The sequence below is a fragment of the Armigeres subalbatus genome, chromosome 2 (assembly GCF_024139115.2).
Source record: "Armigeres subalbatus isolate Guangzhou_Male chromosome 2, GZ_Asu_2, whole genome shotgun sequence".
In the NCBI taxonomy this organism is placed as follows: Eukaryota; Metazoa; Arthropoda; class Insecta; order Diptera; family Culicidae; genus Armigeres; species Armigeres subalbatus.
Window position 1 is genome coordinate 142,282,867 of NC_085140.1, and position 16,060 is coordinate 142,298,926.

At 30.7% G+C, this 16,060-nt stretch overlaps 2 long non-coding RNA genes across 2 annotated transcripts; one reads left to right on the plus strand and one right to left on the minus strand.

The window, feature by feature from the left end:
- Nucleotides 1-3,642: 3,642 nt before the first annotated feature.
- On the plus strand, nucleotides 3,643-6,738 carry LOC134215201 (uncharacterized). The gene is made up of 3 exons (XR_009980070.1): nucleotides 3,643-4,080; nucleotides 4,200-4,322; nucleotides 4,415-6,738. It is a non-coding gene; the product is annotated as an uncharacterized LOC134215201 (long non-coding RNA).
- A 5,954-nt stretch (nucleotides 6,739-12,692) lies between these two features.
- LOC134215202 (uncharacterized) lies at nucleotides 12,693-13,951 on the minus strand. The gene is made up of 3 exons (XR_009980071.1): nucleotides 13,803-13,951; nucleotides 13,088-13,373; nucleotides 12,693-12,795 (listed from the first exon to the last, which is right to left on the minus strand). It is a non-coding gene; the product is annotated as an uncharacterized LOC134215202 (long non-coding RNA).
- Between the last annotated feature and the right edge of the window lie 2,109 nt (nucleotides 13,952-16,060).

Sequence of the window (16,060 nt, forward strand, 5' to 3'; positions counted from 1 at the left end):
GACTTCCTGGGTGGATCTTTCGGATTTGTTTCTTCTTTATTTAAGAACACTACGGAGTTTCCGGAGCAATTGCTGGACGGTTCATGACATCAACTAACATTATCCCTACTGTTCTGATATATTTAAAGTTTAGTCAATCCAGTAAATGTTCCGGATCTTCCATGGGTCCACTTGGTGGCTACAATGGTCCGTGTGTGGTACTATTCAAGGATGTGATCGATCATTTAGTAATTTACGTTCGATCTTTTAGTAGTTTATCAATAACTCATTCCAAAAGCTGAATTTCAAAATGTGTTGTATGGTGGACTTCTACAAAGTTGCATAAAAACCTTCGTACTAGAAGTCCACCATGCACACATTTTGAAATTCAGCTTCTGGAATGAATTATTGACAAACTACTAAATGATCGAACGCAATTTACTAAATGATCGATAACATCATTTCCTATTCCATAATCAGGATTCGACAAAAAATCTTTCAGGGGACCACCCGGTGGCCAAAAAGGTCAGTATCACAACATCAATTCCGTACTCAAGGTTCGATAATAAATGATTCTACAAAATCCCGCTGCTCTACGATTAAATTTTTGAATTGACCTTTTTACGGATGTTCCGGATCTTCCGGGAGACCACCTGGTGGCCACAATGGTTAGTCTGTGATCAAAACATCAATTCCATACTCAGGGATTGACAACAATAGGATTTAAAAAAAAATCCCGGTGCTCTACGGTGAAATCTACCAATTGACCATTTTATGAAAATTCCGTATCATTCAGGGGACCAACCGGTGGCCACAATGGTCCAAAAAAAATCCAGGCGCTCTACGGTGAAATGTTCGGAAACCAGATCCTACTTTCCCCACTACTGAACCAAGAGACTACTCCAGAGTTATTGAAATAATGTGGCAATAAATACATCGATTATTGAGCAGAAGCTGGGCAATAGTGCGTAGAGTAACTGTACCGGTTTTGGCTACTTCAGTATCCAATTTGGAAAACCTTGAAAAATACATATTCTTCAAAAATAACCTTATAGTTAGCTAACTAAGCAGTAAAAACTAACTAAGCAGTTCTATTGGAACTAATAAAACCCTCATAAATTACTTTATTTTCGACGTTTTTTTTTAAAGATTGGTCAAATTAGGAGCCATGACCAAAATCGGTACAATTACCCTAGAAGCAATTATGTTTATTTGTTAAAATTTTGTTAAGTTAAGAACTTTCTGATATACCTATAATAATTTTTAGTTCAAATCATCATTTCAATCATAAAGTATAGCATTCATCTTTGAGCTAAATGTTTAATAGAAGCAAGTTATTACGTTTATTACCGCAAATTTTGCAAGTTATGAAAATGCGATCAACAATGGGACAGGATTCCCCGTCGAATGGAACTTGTTGCGAGCAAATCGGTTAAGGAAAAGTACTTAAAAACCCTGATTAATCCACCTAGCGGTGATGATGCCTTTCTCGCTCGTTCAAAAGGGTTGACAAACATATTAGAAAAGTCTAATATAACAGTAAAAAGGGCCTATTTTTCACATTTGTGTATGGCAGCTTTACTTTGTACCGTTAAATGCACAAAAACGATCCATAAAAAAAATGAAAAACGATCCATAAATAACATCTGAATGTTCCATAAAACGCTACCTTAAATCCAAAAAATAATTCAGGCGTATATAACTAAGCTAAAAAAATAAACCAAATAATTGGAAAATAAGTATGTACACTTAACTCAATTCACCGTATTCGGTAAATTTTACCGAAATCTCAACAGCAGAACTGTTCGGTAATTATTTTACAGATTTTTTGTAATTTTTTCCATTGTTCAACTGTCAAAATCACCGAAAATCAGTAAAATTATTTACCGAACAGTTCTGCTGTTGAGATTTCGGTAAAATTTTACCGAATTCGGTGATTTATTTTAAGTGTGTACCTTTAAATATGATCAAGAAAAACAATATCATTCCTGCTATTTTCCCATCATCCATTTGGAAAATGATCCATAGAAAACTACATTTTGATCCATAAAAATACAATTTTGCGCAATTTTTATCGTGATTATGATCCATAACTTCGGTAATATGATCCATAGTTTTGGATATATGATCCATAATATTGGTCATTTGACAAACTTTCGAGTGTTTCTTGTTTTGAAATCAGAATCCAGCTTAGGCTTCTGGCACCCAATTAATAAGATAGCCTTTTTAAAATTATTGTTTTGAATAGTATGATCCTTCATATAGATAAGAATTCATTTTTGCTGATGAGCAGTTCCGTTTTGTCATTGACATTCTACCAGTTTTCAACTAAGATTTACGAATTTGATCCGACTTAATAAAATCTAAAGAGAATTCTACTACGGTTACTTTTCTTCATATGGAGAGCATTTCGGAGTGATTAACCGAAGGTTTTATTAAAATTGATTCATATTAATTTGTTTTTGTATAGGTATATTATAATGAACTGATCTAAAATTATTTATCAGATCACTCTGTGCAGGTAAACTATCTCTGTACAAAATCTGATAGATTACTCGTGACAGAGCTGGTCTAATACTTTATATCATACTGATTGCATACCTGATATTATTCTATCTGGAAATCAAAAATCGTTGATTGTCTTAGAGTAATTTGTTATGGATTATAGCAAGGATGTTTTCGATCATTTAGTAATATAGGTTCGATAATTTAGTAGTTTGTCAATAACTCATTCCAGAGGTTAAATGTCGAAAAATATCCGCACCAGAAGTCCACCCCAACAAACAACGACAAGCTACAAACAAGCATCTAGGTTGAATTATTGTTTATTTGTGATCTTTGTAGCTGAATAAAATGGATGCTGAATAATTTGCTAGACAGATTTCATTTCAGTATTTAATCTAACTAATATTTGACATGGCCTATTTATTTGTTTACTACCTTTATTTGAAGTCGAACTTACGTTTTCGTTTAATCACATTTCAGCACATTGGGGAAGTTTAACAATGTACTGAACTAATGATTTTTAAAGTTCTCTGTTCGACTATGATGTGATGCTCTGAAAGGGTGGTCGAATTGAATTTGAATAGTAAGTTAATAAGCAGGCATTAGACATCCTTCTTTACCTTTGTCCTTCTTAACCATTGGATTTCACATTTATCTGATCTATCGCACAGTGGGAAAAAACATGCTTTTTCAGTTTGAGAGAAAATCTTGATTCTAAATTTTTTAATTTATAGAAAAATAATGATTTATTTTCAAGACATGCTTTTTATTTTCGTGATTTATTAAACTGTCAGAGATTATAACGAACGAAACTGCTGGAGCAATAAAAAAAAAATCATGCATTCATGCGAAACTAAATTTACTAAAAGCCGGACATAACGCCGTTGAATAACATCGGAAAATTATTGAATCTTTTATGTGTGGAATCCCAATATTATCGCATGGATGTTGATCTTTATTGCTGCGAAATTGGAATAATCTTAGCATTTGACAATCATATTGACTGATTATCAAGAGATTCTGAGGAAGACCGAATATACATTGATTTTATTTTCATAAATCCATAAATAGCATTAGGGACGGATTTTATTTTATCGTTTATCGACATTATTTTTACGTTTTTTTCCTAGTGTGCGATGGTTATGACTGGCTGAACAATCCCAGCAAGGAAGGTTACTCTAACTTGAGCATAATGTGCATCTAACCTGTGAGATAGTTACACTAACATTCTCTCTAACGGTTAGGGTAAAGTGAGGCTAAAGTTACGCTAGAATGACACACTTTTGTTAGGTATGTTTATGCTTGGTGCATAATTCCATCTAACCTGTTACACTCACGTTACATCAACGTTAGATATGTTTCGCTTTGGGCGGTTAGGCAGGGATTAGGGTTGTTTCAAAAGGGATTTTCATGCTGATTTATTTACATTCAACTGTCATCAGAGACAGAATGTATATGTACTAGTGAAAGTACATATACATAACTGCCTCCAATGACAGTTGAATGTAAATAAAATATAAATAAAGATCTTCGGGAACTTTTTCCCGAATATTTTAATTATTTTATTATTTGCTATCATCAAAAAACCAAACAGCGGTAAGTAAAATTTAATTAAGTTTGCAGGCTGCGATGGCTATCCATTTCAATACGGCGTTTATGTAGATCCGGAGCCGAGGAATCCGTTCGGGAACTTAAGAATCGCCTTCCTTTTTCAGGTTTGCTTTTCCTCGATGCGATTCTCCTCTCCTTTCGGCTCGGAACAGCCTCCGTCGTCTGGCCAGCAAAGCAGCATAGTCGTGTTTACAGACAAAAATATTAGTGAAGCGATCCTGACAAAGGTAAGTCATTAAATAAAATTTGCAGGCTGCGATGGCTATTGGAGCCGAAAAATCCGTCCGAGAATTTCATAAAAACGTCTTGCCATTTTTAGGTTTGCACTATCGCTTTCAGCGACGCACCTCTTTCGGCTAAGATCAGGTTTCGTTGTCTGGCCACTTCCAAGGAAATGAAGCGAAGTACGATGAAAATTGAGAAATGGTCTAGTACGTGGTGTTGCAGAAACAAATGCATCCGGAAGAGTAGTTTGAAATTTCGGTCCGGAAATGTACTTCCTCGTCCGATACTGGAAAATGCTTTGCAATTTTCAAAAAGCATCTGCGACGACCATCCATCCGGTGCGGCCATTTGCTTCCGGTCCATTAGCAGGACAAGTTCCAAGGACTTGAGGAGCAACAATATAAACAAAACTAAATAAAAATCAATTTAAAATTGACTTATTATATTTTGAGCTTGAATCTCCAGAAATCCGTGTATAAATTTCTTTGAAAACTCTTCTCCACCCTCGTCTTCAGCTATACCAGTTCTTTCGAAAAGGAATTCTCTGGAAATTCTTATAATCCTCCAGAAGATACGATGGTGCAAAAAATCCTTCAGGAGATGCTCTGAAAAATCCTCCAAGGATTAATCTGGGAATTCCCTCAGGGGTGCCGAAATGTATCTAGGAGTTCCATTGGAAATACCTACAGAATTTTCTCCAAGATTTTTTCGTGAAGTTCCTGGTAATTATTTTGGGTGTCAAGCTGTTCCGCAATCACGCCGAAAGTGCCTCTGGAAATTCTTCCAAGAGGTCATTTGGAAATATCTCTCGAAATACCCCTGGTAATCCCTTCATGGGTTCCCAAATTCCTCCATAAATTCCTTCCAAGAAAGTCCCTTCGAGTTCCACTGGAAGTTTTACCGGGAATCATGATTGGAACTCTAGAATTCCTCTCAGAGTATCTTTATATATTTTTCTCCGAGCTGCTCTGGCAATTGCTCCAGGGCATTCTATAAAAAATCACTCTGGAACTGCTCCGGGAATTCCTCCAAGAGTTCCTCCGAAATCTCATCCAGGAGCTCCTCTGGGAGTTCATCTGGATATTCATCCAGGAGTGTCTCTATAAATTCCTTCAGGATTGCTCTGGGAATTCCTTCAGGAGTTTCTCTGTGAATTCCCCCAAGAGTTCCTCTGGGAATTACTTTCGCAGTTCATCTGGGAATCACTTCAACAGATCAGCTGAAAATTTTTCCAGTACTTCATCTGAAAATTTTCCAGGAGTTCCTCTGAGAATTCCTCTAGGAGTTCTCTGAAAATTCTTCCAGGAGTTCATCCTCTGGGAATACCCCAATAGTTCATCTGGGATTCCTCCAGTGGTTTCTATGGGAACTGCTCTAATAATTCATCCAGGAGTATCTTTGGGAATTCCTCCAGGAGTTCTTCTATAAACTCTTCCAGGAGTTCTACTAGGTGTTTCTCTGGGAGAGAAATTACTACAAGAGTTCCTCAGCAGGTTTCAATGGAAATTCTTCTAGGAGTTCTTCTGAGAATTCCTAAAGTAGATCCCCTGGAAATTTCTCTGAGTTTTTTTTTCAGCAGGAGAATCCTTCAGCAGTTCATCTAAGAATCCCTCCAGGAACTTTTCTGACAATTATTCCAGTACTTTGTCTGACAATTTCTTTAAACGTTTCTCTAGAAATACCTCCAGAAGAGAGTTACTCCAGTAGTTTCTCTGAGAACTCCTTTAAAAAAATCTTAAAATTCCTTCAAGGTTCCTCAGGGAATTGCTCTGAGCATTACGTCAGGGCTCCTCAATAAATTCCTCCAGAAGTTCCCTTGGGAACTCTTCCAACAGTTCCTCCAGGAATTCCTCTGGTAATTCCTTCAGCACTTCATCTAAGAATTCCTCTAGAAATTATTAAAGAAGCTTCTTAGAAAATGACTCTTGGAATTCCTTCAGGAGTTTCTATAGGAGTTCCTGCAACAGTTCCTATGAGAATTCCTCCATTAGTTTCTCTAGAAATTCATTCAGGAGTTCCTCTGGGAATTCCTCCGTGAATTCATTCAAGAGTTCCTCTTGGAATTACTTCAGCAGTTGATCTGGGAATCACTTCTGCAGTTCATCTGGGAATACATCCAGGAGTTCTCCTCTGTGAATTCCTCAAGGCGTTCATCTGAGAATTACTCTAGTAGTTCTCATGGGAATTTCTCCACGAGTTCCTCTGAGAATTCGTCCATTCGTCGTCCTCTAGGAATTCAACCTACCATTTATCTGGAAATTTTTTCTAGAATTCCTCTAGAAACTCTTCCAGGGATTCCTCTACTGGGAATTCCTCCAAAAGTTCCTCTGGAAATTCCTTCAGGAGTTTTTCTGAGAATTACTCCAGTAGTTCATCAGAAAATTCTTTCAGGAGTTCCTTCGGGAATTCCGGCAACAGTTCCTATAGGAATTCCCCTTCGAGTTGTTCTGGGAATCCCTCCAGTAGTTCCTCTGTGGATTCCTCCATGAGTTTCTGTAGAAACTCCTCCAGGAGTTCCTGTGGGAAATTCTCTAAAAGTTCCTCAGTAAATTCCTCCAGGAGTTCCTCTGGGAATTCCTCCAGGAGTTTATCTGGGAATTCCTCCCGGATTTCTTCCCCTGGGTGTTCATTCAGGAGCTCCTCGGGAAATTCATTCAGGTGTTTATCTAGGAATGCTCCAGAGATTTCTTTCAGGAGTCCCTCTAGAAATTCCTCTGAGAATTCCTTCAGGTTTTCCTCCACTTGGCATTAATCCAAAAGTTCTACCTCTGGGAGCTCATTTACGAACTCCTCTGGAAATTTCTCGAAGAGTTTCCTAGAGGTTCCTCTGGAAGTTCCTTTAGGAGTTCTTATATAAATTTCTCCATGAGTTCCTCTGGGGTTTCCTCCAGTAATTCCTCTGGGAAATCCTCCTGCCATTCCTCGAAGATTTCTTCCAGAAGTTCCACTTGGAATTTTGGAAATTTCTTCCAGGAGTATTTCCCTCAGAGTTCGTCCTCTGGAAGTTCATCAAGAAGCTCTTCTGGAAATTTCTTTATGAGTTCTTATAGTTTTCTGTGAGTTCTTCCAGTTTTTCTGTGAGGAGTTCACTCAGAAATTCCTCCAGCAGTTTCTCTGGGAATTCCTCAGGCAGTGAGTTCATCAAGGAGCTCCTCTAGGCATTTCTCAAAAAGTTTCTCTGAGAATTCACTAAGATGCCATTCAGGAGCTTCTCCAGAAATCTTTTCAGGAGATCCAATAGAAATTCCTTCAGGAGTTTCTCTAGAAATTCCTTTAGCAGTTCTTTTGAGAATTCCTCCAAAAATTCTTCATCTGGGAGTTCATCAAGTAGCTCCTCTGGAAAGTTCCTTCAGAAGTTTCTCCGGGAATTCGTTTAGGAGTTCCTCTAGGAGGAGTACCTTACAAAATTCCTCTAGCAGATCTTCTGGGTATTCTTCCAGCAGTTCCTCTGTGTATTCCTCCAGGAGTTTCTCAGGGAATTCATCCAGGAGCTCCTCTGGGAATTCATCCAGGAGTTTTTATAGAAATTACTCAAGGAGCTCCTCTGGGAATTCCTTAAGGAGTTCCTTGGAAGATCCTTCAGCAGTTCCTCAGAACTCCCTCAAGAGTTCCTCTAGAAATCTCTCCAGGAAATACCACCAACAGTGCCTCTGGGAATTCCATTACGAGTTCCTCAAGAAATTCCTTCAGAAGTTCTTAAAGAAATTCCTCCAGTAGTTACTCTGGGAAATCCTCCAGCAGTTCATCTAAAAAAGTTTCTCCAGGAGTTCCACTTGGAATTACTTCAGGAGTTCTTTGAGGTGGTCCTCTCGAAGTTCCTCCGGGAATTCGATCAGTAGGTCCTCTGGGATGAGTTCTTTGGAGATTTCCTTCAGCAGTTCCTCTGGGAATTGCTCTAGTAGTTCCACTGAGAATTCCTCCAGCAGTTTCCTTCAGGAGCTTCTCAGAAAAATTTTTCTACAGAAATTCGTCCATAAGTTCATCAGGGATTTTCTTCCAATTGTTCCCCTGTGAATTCCTCCAAGACTTTCTCTGAAAGTTTCTTCAAAAGTTTCTCCGGGAATTCGTTTAGGAGTTCCTCTGGGAATTCCTCTAGCAGATCTTCTGGGAATTCTTCCACCAGTTCCTCTGGGAATTCCTCCAGAAGTTTCTCTGGGAATTCATCCAGGAGTTCCTCTGGGAATTCATCCAGGAGTTCCTCTGGGAATTCATCCAGGAGCTCATCTGGGAATTCATCCAGGAGTTTCTATAGAAACTACTCAAGGAGCTCCTCTGGGAATTCCTTAAGGATTTCTTTGGAATTTTCTTTCAGCAGTTCCTCTGAGAACTCCCTCAAGAGTTCCTCTAGAAATATCTCCAGGAAATACCACCAACAGTGCCTCTGGGAATTCCTTTACGAGTTCCTCAAGAAATTCCTTCAGAAGTTCTTATAGAAATTCCTCCAGTTGTTCCTCTGGGAAATCCTCCAGCAGTTTATCTGAAAATTTCTTCAGGAGTTCCACTTGGAATTACTTCAGGAGTTCTTCACTTGGAGCTCCTTCAGGAATTCCAATATAAATTCCTCCAGGAGTCCCTTCAGAAAATCGCCCAAGAGTTCCTCTCGGGTTTCTTTCAGGAGCTTCTCTAGAAATACAAATTGTTTGAAGTGTTCCTCTGGAAGTTCCTCCGGGAAATCGTTCAGTAGTTCCTCTGGGATGAGTTCTTTGGAAATTTCCTTCAGCAGTTCCTCTGGGAATTGCTCCAGTAGTTCCACTGAGAATTCCTCCAGTAGTTTCTCTGGAAATTCCTCTAACATTTCATCCAGGAGCTTCTCAGATAAATCTTTCTATAGAAATTCGTCCATAAGTTCATTAGGGATTTTCTTCCAGTAGTTAAAATTAAATTAAAATAAATTTAAATTAAATTAAATTAAAATTAAATTAAAATTAAATTAAAATTAAATTAAAATTAAATTAAAATTAAATTAAAATTAAATTAAAATTAAATTAAAATTAAATTAAAATTAAATTAAAATTAAATTAAAATTAAATTAAAATTAAATTAAAATTAAATTAAAATTAAATTAAAATTAAATTAAAATTAAATTAAAATTAAATTAAAATTAAATTAAAATTAAATTAAAATTAAATTAAAATTAAATTAAAATTAAATTAAAATTAAATTAAAATTAAATTAAATTAAATTAAATTAAAATTAAATTAAAATTAAATTAAAATTAAATTAAAATTAAATTAAAATTAAATTAAAATTAAATTAAAATTAAATTAAAATTAAATTAAAATTAAATTAAAATTAAAATTAAATTAAAATTAAATTAAAATTAAATTAAAATTAAATTAAAATTAAATTAAAATTAAATTAAAATTAAATTAAAATTAAATTAAAATTAAATTAAAATTAAATTAAAATTAAATTAAAATTAAATTAAAATTAAATTAAAATTAAATTAAAATTAAATTAAAATTAAATTAAAATTAAATTAAAATTAAATTAAAATTAAATTAAAATTAAATTAAAATTAAATTAAAATTAAATTAAAATTAAATTAAAATTAAATTAAATTAAATTAAAATTAAATTAAAATTAAATTAAAATTAAATTAAAATTAAATTAAAATTAAATTAAAATTAAATTAAAATTAAATTAAAATTAAATTAAAATTAAATTAAAATTAAATTAAAATTAAATTAAATCTAAATTAAAATTAAATTAAAATTAAATTAAATTAAAATTAAATTAATTAAATTGAATTAAATTAAAATTAAATTAAATTTAAATTAAAATTAAATTAAAATTAAATTAAAATTAAATTAAAATTAAATTAAATTTAAATTAAATTTAAATTAAAATTAAATTAAATTAAATTAAATTAAAATTAAATTAAAATTAAATTAAAATTAAATTAAAATTAAATTAAAATTAAATTAAAATTAAATTAAAATTAAATTAAAATTAAATTAAAATTAAATTAAAATTAAATTAAAATTAAATTAAAATTAAATTAAAATTAAATTAAAATTAAATTAAAATTAAATTAAAATTAAATTAAAATTAAATTAAAATTAAATTAAAATTAAATTAAAATTAAATTAAAATTAAATTAAAATTAAATTAAAATTAAATTAAAATTAAATTAAAATTAAATTAAAATTAAATTAAAATTAAATTAAAATTAAATTAAAATTAAATTAAAATTAAATTAAAATTAAATTAAAATTAAATTAAAATTAAATTAAAATTAAATTAAAATTAAATTAAAATTAAATTAAAATTAAATTAAAATTAAATTAAAATTAAATTAAAATTAAATTAAAATTAAATTAAAATTAAATTAAAATTAAATTAAATTAAATTAAATTAAATTTAAATTAAATTTAAATTAAATTTAAATTAAAATTAAATTAAAATTAAATTAAATTAAAATACAATTAAATTATAATTAAAAAATAATTAAATTAAATTAAAATTAAAATAAAATTAAAAATAAATTAAAATTAAATTAAAATTAAATTAAAATTAAATTAAAATTAAATTAAAATTAAATTAAAATTAAATTAAAATTAAATTAAAATTAAATTAAAATTAAATTAAAATTAAATTAAAATTAAATTAAAATTAAATTAAAATTAAATTAAAATTAAATTAAAATTAAATTAAATTAAATTAAAATTAAATTAAAATTAAATTAAAAATTAAATAAAAATTAAATTAAAATTAAATTAAAATTAAATTAAAATTAAATTAAAATTAAATTAAAATTAAATTAAAATTAAATTAAAATAAATTAAAATTAAATTAAAATTAAATTAAAATTAAATTAAAATTAAATTAAAATTAAATTAAAATTAAATTAAAATTAAATTAAAATTAAATTAAAATTAAATTAAAATTAAATTAAAATTAAAATTAAATTAAAATTAAATTAAAATTAAATTAAAATTAAATTAAAATTAAATTAAAATTAAATTAAAATTAAATTAAAATTAAATTAAAATTAAATTAAAATTAAATTAAAATTAAATTAAAATTAAATTAAAATTAAATTAAAATTAAATTAAAATTAAATTAAAATTAAAATTAAATTAAAATTAAATTAAAATTAAATTAAAATTAAATTAAAATTAAATTAAAATTAAATTAAAATTAAATTAAAATTAAATTAAAATTAAATTAAAATTAAATTAAAATTAAATTAAAATTAAATTAAAATTAAATTAAAATTAAATTAAAATTAAATTAAAATTAAATTAAAATTAAATTAAAATTAAATTAAAATTAAATTAAATTAAATTAAAATTAAATTAAAATTAAATTAAAATTAAATTAAATTAAAATTAAAATTAAATTAAAATTAAATTAAAATTAAATTAAAATTAAATTAAAATTAAATTAAAATTAAATTAAAATTAAATTAAAATTAAATTAAAATTAAATTAAAATTAAATTAAAATTAAATTAAAATTAAATTAAAATTAAATTAAAATTAAATTAAAATTAAATTAAATTAAATTAAAATTAAATTAAAATTAAATTAAAATTAAATTAAAATTAAATTAAAATTAAATTAAAATTAAATTAAAATTAAATTAAAATTAAATTAAAATTAAATTAAAATTAAATTAAAATTAAATTAAAATTAAATTAAAATTAAATTAAAATTAAATTAAAATTAAATTAAAATTAAATTAAAATTAAATTAAAATTAAATTAAAATTAAATTAAAATTAAATTAAAATTAAATTAAAATTAAAATAAAATTAAATCAAAATTACAATTAAATTATTTAAATTAAATTAAATTAAATTAAAATTAAATTAAATTAAATTAAATAAAATAAAATTTAAATTAAATTTAAATTAAATTAAAATTAAATTAAAATTAAATTAAAATTAAATTAAAATTAAATTAAAAATTAAATTAAAATTAAATTAAAATTAAATTAAAATTAAATTAAAATTAAATTAAAATTAAATTAAAATTAAATTAAAATTAAATTAAAATTAAATTAAAATTAAATTAAAATTAAATTAAAATTAAATTAAAATTAAATTAAAATTAAAATTAAATTAAAATTAAATTAAAATTAAATTAAAATTAAATTAAAATTAAATTAAAATTAAATTAAAATTAAATTAAAATTAAATCAAATTTATACTTATTGAATTGAATTAAATCTAAATAAACATCTAGGGAACGAGATGCTACAAGTCTTCTTCAGCCAGTGCAAAATCCTTGCGTTGGCACCGTTAAGAACTGTTTTGTGCAACTGAAATTGTGCCAATGTGTGGTTGCATCATACATTGCATTTTAAGACGTGTAGGAAGGCCTCTGTCCAACGACCTGAGATCCTTCCCATTCAACAATAAAACTCCTAATTAAACTGAAACTTTCCTGTGTATCCAACTTCCGGTACTGTTTTTTCGTCAGTCAGCTCGTTGCCAGAATCGTGGTTTCTCAGGTTCCAAACAGCGTAACCTAGAAAATATAAAAGAATTCCAGCTTGTGACAACATACCATGTAATTGAAACACATCAAAAACCGCTGTCAACCCAGATAAAATTTACGGAAGATTCCCAGGATTAAATATTAGACGAAATCATGGAGTAAATCACAGAAAATTCCTAAGTGTGCCTGTAATTGCATATCTGTCCCATATGAATAGGAAACCCAGCAAATATGGGACAGATATGCGATTACAGGCAGTGTGGATAAGATTAATGCCTGATTTCAATCCACTTCAATCAATTCACACAAAGCCACCACTTACCGGAATGGATGTGTATTCTTTCTGTTTGCCCAGCAGTTTTATTCTCCTTCCTCAGCCAGCCGTCGTTCATCCGCTTCATGACGAGACATTTCCACTTCGATGCACTGACGCTGTCTGTCGCATTGCTTTTTACGCTCCTATAGTCAAGAGGTCATTCTCAGCCCCTAGATGGGCTGTTTTATCACCGTCTCTACGAGTGCCGTCTTCAAAAGTTTCTCTCCAAGTACTTCGGCAACGTTCATCTTGAAGTCTTTTGATGGTTCAAATAGTCTTTTATATGGTCCTCCTAGAATACATACATATAGTTACATTAACTCTCGATTTGACAAACATTTAGTTTTTAAAAGTTTTTTATTTAGTATAAAATATGAGGCAAGACCGTAGCGTCCTTGAATTAATTGAATCGGGAGCAATAAATATTTATTAATCACCTTCCTTGGTTTTACACTTTCCGCCTTAATTTTTATAAATTAATCAAGAGCATTTAAATGCCATACGTTTTATTAGGGCGTTCGTTAATTCATCTATAGATGAAATCTAGGCTAATAAAACGTAGGGTGTTAAAATAGTAAGTTATAACTTACTATACTATAGTATACTATTGTAAGCGACCAAACCCAAATCGTATATTAGTTTAAATGAAATCCATTAAATAGCATTGGTTAGGATCAAATTAGAAAACAAAATAAATAAATAAAAGCAATGTTAAACTTACAAACATTAATTCTGGGTCGTGTCGGTTCTATGTTCGGAATGCGCTTGCGGATTCTTCTGCCGAACGATTGTTTTAGCCTTCCTGTCAAAAATCCTCTTCCTCACTCCATCAGCATCAGCCGGGTACCACAATATCACAGGAACGGGTTGCTTTCCCTGTTTAAACGAATTGACGATTGAATAATTTTTACAGGGGCATCTAGGGATTTCGATTTCCCGTCAACAAATATGTATAATTAATCGCCTTTTTCAGTGCCTTCTCGACACTTTCTATACTTACGCTGATATCTTCGCACAATTTGGAAAAGTCCGCCGGTACCCAGCAAGGTTCCATTACAGCTGAAGCAGAGTGTGACGCCGAGTGACCGCAGAGAGCCGCGATTAGATGATCATTGGCTAGGTCCCAAACCAGAACACGACGATCAATCGAACCTGAGGCCAGATAGCGACCGCAAATGGAAAACGCCGGTGCCTAAACAACGTTTTCATAGTTAGAACGTCCAATAAAGCAATCAAAAGATTCCTACTCACCCGGTAGCTACGTAGATTGATTTCGGATGGAAAATGCACACATCAACGCTGGACGGGTGCCCCCCAAAGATTCCCAGTGGCTGGTGGGAATCCGTGGACCACAGTCGGGCAGTTTTGCCATGCGAGCAACTGAGAAAATAATGTCCGTAAGGCGAGAGGCGAACGTCCCAAATAGGGAACTGATGACCTTCACCACCACGCAGGTCCAGGTATGCAGCAACCACAGGCGAACGATACAGTCCTCCGAACATGACAGAAGCACGGTGCGGTCCGGCAAGAATGCAGTGCGATACACGGGACCACTGTGGCCGTGTAACATCCGACTCGTTTCCGCCTTGCGATCATCCAGTATCCGTATCAGCACATCGTCGGCATCGAGATCAACTTCCCTCAAGAGGTCCGCTGTTTTCATCTCTCGCAACTTGATAGGCGACAGAGACCACACTTCGATGGCTGAATTGGAAAAGCCAATGGCAATAAAACAAATTAAATTGTTCTGAGGAACGCACGGGAACCGCGAGAAACAAACACTCGAAAACTAACTCCATTTTGTTTTTAGCGCTCAGATAGTCAGATGCCGGCCGGCAAAGAAAAATGAAAAGAACTGTCAAAATTGAGAAAAAAATGAGAATCAGCATAAAATCATAAAAATGGTTATGTTTTTGAACCGTAGCATAACTAACATACCCTAACCAGTGTCTAACAGCTCACATATTGTTTGCTGGGATGGTTGAAATAAAAATCTTGTACAGTTATTAACAAACTGTAGTTTGACAGATCGACTTGATGATCGATTGAATAAGAGTCCAATTATGATTCATATTCAGCAATAAGATTATTTATGTTATGCACTGAGTGAGCCATATCTAACAAATCAAGGATGGCGCAGATGACAACGTTACCGGCGGATGATCAAATGACAGCAGTTCGAGACCCGATTTAGGAAAATTTTAAAATGATTACATATATGAAAATAGCAATTGCTTCAAAATACGTTCATTGGAGATCTTACTGATGTTACCTTCTATGCGTTATTATTTTCGAAGAATTCACATGTAGCTAAATTGAGGCTTAGTAAAATGCTTATTAAAGGTTTAACGAATCAGTTAATAAAGTTGTTTTTCAAAATGAGATGTTGTAGTTGTATAACTTCGCCAAAATTGTGTGAACAAAGCTTGAACAGAAGTTGTGATAAGAAATAGTACAGACATTATTCAACACAGCGCTGAATTAAATCATCACACTGATGTTAGTTCAACTAGTGAATGTTTGTTGGGACCATAAAACACGTTTTAAAATTTAACTTCTGGTATGAGTAATCGACAAACTAAATGATCGAACATAGATTACTACATGATCCAAAACATGCTTGGATTGTAGAAAAGTTTGGACACATTTTCCATTGACTTCCCAAAAAGAAAATTTTCTTCAAATCCTTCCGAAACTCAGCTTCTCCCACATAATCCGAGTGCTATTTGAAATCTTCAAACAGATGTGTTGTCACTATGAATGGGGTTCCAATTAGACTAGCGAAGTCCAAGATTTAGGACTTATGTATAGCATGAATTAATTAACTATCAAAACCACACCGAAGGTATACAAGCGAAAAAGTACGAATATAGTAAGTAGTTGTAGAAAATCAAAACCATTTACTTAAATAAATTGTTTTATTTACAAACTAATTGTTAGACCAGCCATGTTTACATATACTGTGCCAATATGAATTAT